Here is a 10851-nt window from a genome sequence, read left to right as displayed (position 1 = left end):
AATTAGTTGCCAACTAGCATTCAGAAGGAAGAGATGACTAGGGAACTGATTTGCATTCCATAGGAGTCTTAGTGCAATAAATTGCATTGGAGATGTATAGAGCAAACAGCATGTCAGCAGTATTATATTGCCCAGTTAATATTTCAGTAGAACAGAATGAAAAACAGAGATGAAAAAGACAGACTTCCTACATGGTAGGATAATATTGGCTGATTGAGAGGCAAACAGCCTGTTTTCTAAAGAATGGGGGACATCATTTGCAACACACTCTTTGTGAAGGGAGCAGTCCCATGACAGATTTGAAATCTTCAAGGCAGCTTTATAACTTTATCAAAGAAAAGCATCAAAGTACGAACTCTGTTCTGCAAGGAAAAAAAATATCAGAAAGGGAATAATCAATAGAAACCACAACAAAATATGAGATCACGATAATCATGTTGTATCAAAAAGGTACATCTTTTGTGCTGTGTGATATTTTTCTCTGTGACAGTTTGGTCTCAGTGGCACAGCAAGAGGCAATTTTTTCTGTGTTTTGATTGACAAGGAATCCGAATGTCACCAGGCAAAAGCCACTGAAGAAAAAAACTCAAACTCATGTAGAATATGCCTTAATGTTGCAGCAGTACCCAAAGTATGTAGGAGCATGGGGGTAATTGGATCCATATGGTATCTGAAAAATGCAGATAGGATATTCAACAGCTGATGAAACTACCTGGGAAAGGGACTTTAATATTGCTATTTATCATCCGTCTGTGGCAATTCCAAAGCAAGTTAGACAGAAACTTGAGAAGGAGTGGAGATAAAAGAGGCTTTTAAAAAGATGTTTTGTGACTATGCAATATACAGTATTCTATTTACCCTCCCATCACAGTGCAAGCAGCTGAAGGAGAACTGGCTGTGATGCTTTTGTCCAACTGCTAAATTCAATATGCAGGTGTCCACGTGACCTTGGAAATTGGCAACGTTGACTGAAAGAATGTCATCACGTGGTTCAGAAAACAAATTTGTCTAGCTTGTAATGTGTACAATATGTCAAAATGACTGTAATTCTCCCCAAAGGTTCATCTCCAACTTGGATGATCATCTAAACTAGTTGTGATGGCAAAATAAGGCACCAGGGAACCTGGGAGATGTAATTTTTTCGCAGAGCACCCAAGTGTGGATAACAGGCAACCAGAATATTGCATGTTTCAGAGTGTCAGGGCTAGGCTGTGAACACCAGTCGGAAGTGATCCAGGAGCCAAGGGCCATGGACAACCAATAGGCAATAAGAGACCTCTAGTCCCCTCACAAAACTACCATTTCCAGAGTTTCCTGGGAAGAGGAAACCACTCTGAAAATCACAGCTCTGTGTGGGGACTAGAGCTCTCTGAACAACTCTCAGCACCCATAAAAAACTACAGTTCCTATTCTTAAAAGCCCAAGAAGCATCTTATGCTAGACAGAGACTGACCAGATGCCTGATGGAAGGCCGCAAGCAGGACCTGAGTGCAACATCACACTGCCTAGTCTAGAAACTGATATTTCAGAAAACCACAGGTGAACAGATTCTTTGGAAGAAGTCATGACTGTTTAAAGTGGTATGATGCTGTTTTAAATGTATAGTGCAGATGTGACCTAAGTCATGTTACAATGGATTTCTAAAAATAGGGAGTAATGCCTGCCACCCCCAGAAAACTTCCACCTCCTGAAGATGAGAAAGGGGTCAGGCAGTTTCGGTTGGAGGAGGGCATATGCCAAATGTGTGCAGTCTCTCCAAGCATATAGGTTCGTGACAGTGTACTTTGTGCTAAAGAAACTTAGTCAGACTTCAGATTTTCAGTCAGTTCAATCCTTTGCTGGAAGGTCCAGAACATTGAGGCAGTTTCACTATGTACATACACAAGTGAAGGGTTGCACTAGATCTCTAGTAGAAGGTGCAAGCTTCAAATGCAAAGCAAGCACAACAACTCACAGCATACATACAGTACAGAGTTCAATGCCAATTGGGCAGAGTTAGCAGGCAGTGAAGCAAGAAAGGCAATGTACCAACCCTCTTAATGTACACAAGGATGACCTCATTTTTGACTGGTTGCCAGGTAAGAGTGACATTCTTGGCCTTCAAACACTGACCACAAGACTTGCAGGTGCACCAGATGTTTTTTTCTAACAGCAATTAAAGGAACCTCAACAGTTTCACTCTCCTTTCACCCTGAAGGTTCCCCCGCCTCACGATTCCCTGCAGCATCCCTGGAACATGTTATTTACCTTGCAGACTACAAAGAGCTCTGGAATATGTAGATCACCTGCTGCCTATCGTCTATCCTAAGGCACCCTGTGGAAAGTAGATTAGCCAGGGTTGCTAGTTGCTGCAAGACCAAGTAATGAGGGAGCAAAGGAAAGGGGGGCAGTAGCAGGACAAGGCACAAAGGTTTATGGAGGATCTGAGCATCACAATACCAGTACAGTGGTACATCGGGTTAAAGACGCTTCAGGTTACAGATGCTTCAGGTTACAGACTCTGCCAACCGAGAAGGAGTACCTTGGGTTATGAACATTGCTTCAGGGTGAGAACAGAAATTGTGCAGCGACGGCACAATGGCAGCAGGAGGCCCCATTAGCTAAAGTGGAACCCCAGGTTAAGAACAGTTTCAGGTTAAGAACGGACCTCCAGAACGAATTAAGTTCTTAATCCACTGTACCACTGTATTGCAGAGCGTAGTGCAATAGCTACCATACAATGTCTCTCTCTCTCTCTCTTACACACACACACACACACACACACACACACACAAAGTGCACAACAATTTCACATTTTGATCACCCTGTGCCATTTCACACACAATGATGTTTCCATTCCTTTCTGAGTCTGTGGTTTTGGAGCCTGCATATTTGCACGACACAGAATTGGAAACCACCTTATACACCAGGTCATAGACACTGTCTGTCCATCTAGCCTGCCACTGCCTACTCTGACTGAATGCATTTCCACTCTTAGCCATAAGAAATACTCCTCAACCTCATCCAGCTGTTGTGATATATAACCTTATTAGGGATAAAATGAAATTGGACAGGCCCAATTCATCTTACATGGGACACTGATTCTGGAGGACAACTGCAACCTGCACAGTAGAAGGTGACCTTGACTTCAGTGAGGACAGCACATTAGACCTCAGACTTCATCTGATTCCACACACAGTTGTGCAGAGATCAGATTGGCTTCCCAGTCTCCTACTCAAATGTGCTCCCCTTTTTTACTTCATTTTGATCCCACCCATCTCTACAGGATGTCTCTCCATCCCCTTTTATCTCTCCCCAATAACCTAGTGAGGTAGCTTAAGCTCAGATAAAGTGAGTGGTTTAAGCTTACCCAGTGAGCTTCCCTAACTGAATGGGATTTTGAACCCAGGATTCCCTAGTCTGGATCCAAACCTCTAACCCCTGCTGCACACCAGAAAAGTCTCTGTACCGAAATCAGATAGGAAACTTTTTAGAATATTCGGCCTAAGCTTGGCATTCATTCCCATCGTTCAGTTAACCTGGCTTGATACATGTGCTTTGATCACTATATCTATACTTGCTATTTTGGCTATAAATGACCTTAATATGTTCTTATATTTTGAAATGTTAAGATGGATATTTTCAGTATTTGGCCACAAATTGATATCACAGAGGATGAGCAACGACAACTGAGCAAGAGGGTAATGTTTCCTGGATCAGACATATGGGTAAATCCTAGGCAATTTAGGGCCACATACTAAGTAACAAGGCATCACAATGCTCTTTACTAGCAAATCAGACTTGACTACATCTTTGCATCACTAAGAAATTTTCCAACTTAGGCCAGCTTTTCAGATTGTATGACTGATCTGAGAATGCACATTTCTAGTATTATTTTTTTCCCCAGAGGCAATGGGCATGCAGTTCTTTTCTTACTGGAGCCTTATTTACAGCCTAATGGAACTTCTGCCAACAGATTGCTTTGAGAAAGAGAAGGTGGGAAGCAGTGGCGGTAGCTGTGAAGGTTCTGTGATGGGAGGACTCCAGGCATCGCCATGCTCCCAGTGACATCAGAGGCAGCATGATGTGGCTACACGTTCATGGGCTAGATGAAAGCAACGTATTGAAAGAGGTATTCAGCAATGTTCCATTCTGATTCATTCTGATAAGGTTGTTAACATATGAGATGTAAATAATATCTTTGACCAGAACTAATGCAGAAACATAAAAACATATGCCCCATGTCTCACTTCTTGCTTAAGAATATGGTTTGCATGAAATTCTAAGGTGTGATCCACAGAATTTGCATAATCATAGCAATGGCCAAAATTCTTTGCAAGGCAAAGAAGTGGGGGGAAGGCATTACAATAAAAAGTGGAGTTGTGAATAAATTCTGTCTTGATTTCTGTAAGAATAGTAGGGGTGGAAGACCTGAATTCATCATCCATGTACATGTTTTGTAGTTGGGTCTTGTATATACCGAGATGGTGGGGAATTCTCATTAGTGTCAGAATGATTGCAGCTAATACAAAGGCAGCCTTCCTTTCAAGTGGCAGTCTTCTTTATCAGTAAAACAATGGGAGAGTTTAATAATAAAAAGAAATAGGCAACTTTCTCTTCTTGTGATACACATTTTTCCCTTTTTATTAGGTCTGAGATTGAAAAGGGCTATTGTTAAGGAATACCAGCTTACCGCAGTGGGCTGTGAGATGAGATAAGAGTGAAATACTGAACACCCACACCCACAAACAGAATGTGTGAAAAATTGAAATGATAAGCTTTTTGAAGTAGGTTGCTCTTAAAGTGATTGAGGTAGAGCACTGTATCATGTCTGTCAGGAAAGCTGAGGAAAATGGTGGTGTAATCAATTAAAATTGGTGCCAATATGCCTAGATAGAGCTGTCTCAAAATGAAATTACATATATCTACACACACACACACACACACACAGAGAGAGAGAGAGAGAGAGAGAGAGAGAGAGAGAGTTTATTGTGTCAAGGTTATGTGACTTGGAAATCAGTCTGTGAAATAGCCATAAAACATATCAATCTCAGCTGGCCTAAAAGTACAGGTTCTGTGCCCAAACATGAACCCAACTTTATTAGGTATAAGAAAGTCAGAGAAGTTTTTACAGGCACTCATTCTGTCCTCTAAGGTATGTATCTATACAACCTTCTCTATGGATTGAATAGGGCTAAAGTTCCTCCATAGAATGGTGAGGTTCGACTAGCTCTGCATCCACACAGCTGTTTATTCCATTTCCCACTTACAATGTGGAAATTAACAATTAGAGAAACTTTGGGGATATGGAATAAACTGCTGTGTGAATGCCACTTCGATTGCATTTTGATCTCTTTTAACTCTGCCAGTCTCTTTTCCATCCCCCTACCATTCTATACATTCCATAATAAATCTGTTCTTGACATTAAATAGTCACCATGGGATGCTTGAAATCTCATACATCCACAATAATAGAAGCTGCATGTTTAGTCTACTGGAAATATTATTTTTTCCAGCTTTGAAATAAGGCACAGTTGTTACCCTTAAAGGTTCGAGATACAGAAGAGCTACTAGAGGCCCTTTTAAATACTGCATGACCTTTTAAATTTTCTACTCTGTTGGGCGCTCAGACTGCAAATCCACAGACCACGTTGACGGAAATAATCCCAGTGATGTTCCATTGACCTCTGAGAAACTGCTCTACCATTCTTCTGAAGCGACTTGCTTATAGATTGCAGCTGCAGCCTTCAAGCCATGAACCATTTCCACTAGCAGGTAATGCAGGGTCCCTTCAACTGTGCAATTCTATGAGTCAGTGATTCTGTGTTCAGTCCCACTGAAGTCAATGGGGCTTAGCCAGTTTAAGGGCAATTTCCCTGGCTCCGATTGTTTGCACATCACATTATTTGTGCGTAATTCTGATATTTAGCAGAATTTTCTTGAAACTACTGGGATTTGTTCCGTTAAAAATGGTTTTGAGAAAGCTGACAAAATGCAAGACACTTGTTTTGTAGTGGTTGTTGGCTTTGCACTGAATATATTTGAGGTAAAGGATACAGTCTAGAAAACACTGCAGTTGCCTTTAGCTTCCATCATTTCTGATGGAACCCACATAAGAACTCCACAGATGATCCACTGAAATGAATAAAATGAATGCTAGCTAGCTCAGCACATGGCCAGACACCTCATTTTGAGACTATTTGCCCCCATCCTCAAAATCCCTTTCATCAAAGCATCCCTCAAGGTGTCCTCTTGAGATGCTGGTGATGGGCATTAGTATTTTATTTTTTTTATTTCTCTATCTTAAAAAAAAGTTTTGTATTATGACATGGATTCTGTGAGGCGCATCAAATTCCACCCCATCCATTTGTGTGCCTCAAACTATTGTGTTGCACACAATTCTTGGTTTTTTTTTTACCAGTAAATAAATAAGTAAGTAATGATTTACTCCTCTTTGTTCTGTGCACTAGCAGAAAGGTTCTCTCACCAAATGATACATATAATATGGTTGTTAATTAAGGGAGAGCTCCTCTCTTGACATAAAATACAAGAGGTAGAAAAGTTTCTTCCATCCCCAAATATCTCTCAGCAGATATTGGCATGGAGTGATGTTTCTTCAAGTTTTCCTTCACGTGTATCCTGAGGTAGCTGTGTTGAAAAGACACTCCCCAACCATAGACATGTTCATAATCAAACAGTCCCTTTTGGAAGCTGCACTCACTGGGTCCGGATTCTTAAATCTAACTATTCCTGGATGCATATACAACCTATGTTTGTTGTTTGCTTACTTCTCTGTTACTCCCTCTGTCTGCTTAGCTCCTATGCTTTTTCCATAACCCACACATTACAAGCTGCTCTGCTTTCTTTCTAAGCTCCTTCTGTCTCCCAGCTCTTTATGCAGTCGAACTCTTCTCTCTCATTAACTGGCTGTATATGATACATTCTCTTTCCTTATCCCAAGAAATGGAGAACCTATAGACTGAATATCCACATGACCAATGGTCAGGGATTATGGAAGAACTTGTCCATTTGGGTCACTTTGGTAGCCTAAGTGAACTTACGTCCAGGTCAGGCCACAGACTCCCAGGGTGCCCTTTGGTCAATGCTTACTGTCACCAGTCAGCTGATAGCTTGGGTCAGTGCTGACCACACTAAGGAGAAAGGAGGTGGTTCATGAAACCAAAAAGGTCACCAATGTACTGTAACTAGTATTTTTGTTGTTGTTGTTCTGAAGTAACTAATGAACCTGATACACACAAGAAAGAAAATCTGCACAGAAATCTTCCTTTCCCTTTCCCTTTCCCTTTCCCTCCCTCCTCCTTCCTTTCTTCCTTTCTTCACCTCAATATAGGCTTTTCTTTCTTTCTTTCTTTCTTTCTTTCTTTCTTTCTTTCTTTCTTTCTTTCTTTCTTATCACCTCAATATAGGCTCTCATTTATTTCTGCCAAGTGAGCTTTAGGAGCTGCCACCTACTAATTATGTTGAACTCGCCACTGTATGATGTGTTTTCTTCCCAAACCTTTCATTATACCTGTCATGTGAACTTTAAACACTTGGCATATCATAAAGCTACAGTTATAAAAACACAGGAAAGATTAATAATCATATTACTTATTGTCAAATGAACTGTTAGGAAAGATAAACTGAAATACAGGCAGGCCAAATGAAAAATTCTATTTTATTGGAAGCTGATGGCTAAAGCAGGAGTTGCCAACCTTTTGGGGCTGGGAGCACATTTGCAAACCAAAGAATCTCTTCTGGGCACCACACATACCTCCCAACCAAGAACACATCACAGTTGATTTCCATTGGCTATAGAAGAGTGCTTACTTCAAGCCCAATGTCAGTGTGGAGGGTACAGGGGAAGAAGAGGAAACCGTAGGCACTATAGAAGACATCTGTGGACATTTGTGCACATTGGTGACCTCTGGTCTGAGGTATCACTCTGCGAACCATGACTGTATTTCTTGATCCTCTATCAGGTATGTGTAGTAACATGTTATACCCTGACCAATAAGCTATATAGATTTTGTTGACATCATAGGCATCTCATTGATGTAAACAGCAAAAGTCTATTTTGGATAAAAGTGACCTATCTGTGTCAGAAAAGTCATGTTGCCCCTCTTGCAAGTAGGATGTCTGCTCGCCATGCATGAATCCAAGATGGCTGAATATTACTCAATATTTGAGCCCTCACAAGAAATAAAAGACCAAGTACATTTCCAACATTGCATGAACTAAGAAGAGCACACATAACATTTCCCTCATAGCATCTATACTGGATATAGTCATTGCAGATATAAGATTTTGTTTATCATAAGACACTCTATTGAAAGTAGCAACGCATGGGAGGTTTGTCTTGAAAACTTACAAGATTAATCATATTGGTCCCAAGGAATTTTGACAGCAATTATCTAGATACTACATCTGTTGAAACAGTGCTCATTCAACCCCTGTTCTGGAAGAGAATTCTTGACAGACGTGTTGTGTTGTGGCAACATCCATGATGCCCTCATTTGCATTGTTTTTGCTACTGATCTTTTACATACAGAGGATATATTGAAAGACTGTTAAGAAAGTGATACAAAGGAGAAGTTGAAAGGAAACCATTCAGCCTGTCAACCTGGTGTCTTGCCACACAGGATAGCTGCATCCAGATCTAGATGATCGCAGTTCTGGGCCTGACATTTCTTAATGTTATACATACTCCCATTATACTACCAGTGGAGGAGACTGTTACAGATTCCTATTGCCCCAAGCTGAACATATGTCTATGTACTTCATTGCATATGAGCTATATATTATTAATATCCAACTTATATCCACATGCTGAATTTTTAAAAAGAATGGGACTCATTATAATGTGAACAAGCAGGTTAGTGACAATTACATTGATTTTAGTAATGCAACTCTACTATGAAGATTTTGTTTGTTGGTGCCTTCCTCAATCTAGTGCCATCTAGATGTTTTGGACTACAACTCCCACCAGCCCCAGCTAACACAGCCATGCTGGCTGGGGCTCATGGAAGTTGTAGTCCAAATCATATTTCTAGAGAGTACCAGGTTTGAGATGATTGGCGTAGACTACTTCAAGCAAAACACATTGACAGCTTTTGGCAGTGAACTACCTTCAGAGTTACTTCTTGTTTGTTTTACCCTTCTATAAAAAAATAATCTGACCCAGCTCTTGGTGTAATGGTGGTGAGGCTTTGCTGTCTGCTTGTACCACCATTTTGCATCTGGCTGTAGTTGGTGAATCTCCAGATCCATCCAGCCTGAATTCTGCATTTGCTTCTGACATAGACATTAAGGTCTGCTATTAAAATCAAGCATGAGCTGAACACAATGTTAAACTTCCTTGCATTTTTCTGTGGGAAAGTTGACGCTTGACTCCAGCACACAGCAATATAACATTCCATTTAATTTATCACACTTCTGGTAAGAAGAATTACTTATTCATTTAGCACCTGATACTCCAAAAATGTAAGTATGTACTTGACTCCATTGGAAGCACTCTTAGCTCAAAGTTAGATGCATATGCACGCATGACAATATTGGAAACTTACTTTTGGGGGGAGGGATCCGTGTGGTTTCTAGACAGATAAGAAAATAAGCTATGAAGAAACTTTAATAAGAGTGTTACCCAAAGGGAGTATTTGAGTTCAGTGATTAATGGCAAGGATTCTGCTTAATTGCAACAGTAATTCTACTTAATTGGGACTTCTTCAGGCTATGGAGTGATCCTCAGCTGTTTTTCTTGAACTCTTACTTTTTTCTCTAATCTGATTCTCCATAGATATGCATGTAAATATCTGTTTATACTCTATATAGAACTTCTTCAAACAATCCAAGGTTTTAACGCAGTTTAACCATGCTGATGGAAGCAATTCTGTAGTTTGCACCTGCAGTTTTCAAGACAGGAGACTGTGTAGTGCAAGTCTAGGCATACTTCGTCTCAGAAGTAGGTCTCACTGTTTTCAATGGCACTTACTCTCTAGTAAGTATATTTGGTATTTCAGTCTTAGGGTAGTAGCTAGAATCATTCAAATTATGTTGTCATTGGCTTCAATGGAAAATAGATGAACCTCTTTCTTAGTTGTGCTTTGTCTCTTTTCCCGATGAGAAAAAATGCAAGTGCTATTCTTCTGGCTTGTATATTTCTCTTTATTAGCATTTTCTATGTTTCTCTCTATGTATCCCTTATCAAGGGTGCATTTGGATGGTAGTTTATTCCATCCCCCCAACATTTCATTGTCCATTTCAGTATTAAATTTGAGCTTTCACATGGTGTAAAAGCCACTTCTGGAAATACAGGGGAATCTAGTGGAAGTTCAGTTCTAATTTCTGTGTTAATTTGTTCCAGAAACAATCCATTTGCAACCCCATAAACCCAGGAAATCTTGGGAGCAAAATGAGAAAATTTGGGATGGTCTACCAGCCTACAGTTCTTTCCTGCCAATTTCCATGGGGAACAGAAGCACACGTGTGTGAAAAGGTTGGGGATATTTAATGTGGCGTGCTATTGGTCAAAAAGGCACAGTTCTGCAACAGGTACTGCACTGCTCCAGGAACATTAGAACATTAGAAAATGAGACAAGAAGAGCTAGCATTATAATCAGGAAAACCAAGGCAAAAATTCCCCGCATCTGAATGCACCCTAAGTCTGCATGCTCTTTAAGGCAGTGTTTCCCAACCTTGTGCCTCCAGATGTTTTTGGCCTACAACTCCCATCATCCCTGACCACTGGTCTTGCTAGCTAGGGATGATGGGAGTTGTAGGCCAAAAACATCTGGAGGCACAAGGTTGGGAAACACTGCTTTAAGGAAAGGAGTGCTTATTCTAAATCTCTGGCTGTCAACTTCATGCCACATT

The 10851-nt window shown here is 40.5% G+C and overlaps 1 long non-coding RNA gene across 1 annotated transcript; it reads left to right on the top strand.

Moving 5' to 3' along the window:
- The first annotated feature begins 4638 nt into the window (after window positions 1–4638).
- LOC310846513 lies at window positions 4639–10480 on the top strand. The gene is made up of 4 exons (XR_014565370.1): window positions 4639–4766; window positions 5610–5754; window positions 9811–9976; window positions 10343–10480. It is a non-coding gene; the product is annotated as an uncharacterized lncRNA (long non-coding RNA).
- The last annotated feature ends 371 nt before the right edge of the window (window positions 10481–10851 follow it).

Source organism: Podarcis gaigeae (assembly GCF_964106915.1).
Source record: "Podarcis gaigeae genome assembly, chromosome: 6".
Taxonomy (NCBI): Eukaryota; Metazoa; Chordata; class Lepidosauria; order Squamata; family Lacertidae; genus Podarcis; species Podarcis gaigeae.
This window is presented reverse-complemented; position numbering and strand designations above follow the sequence as displayed.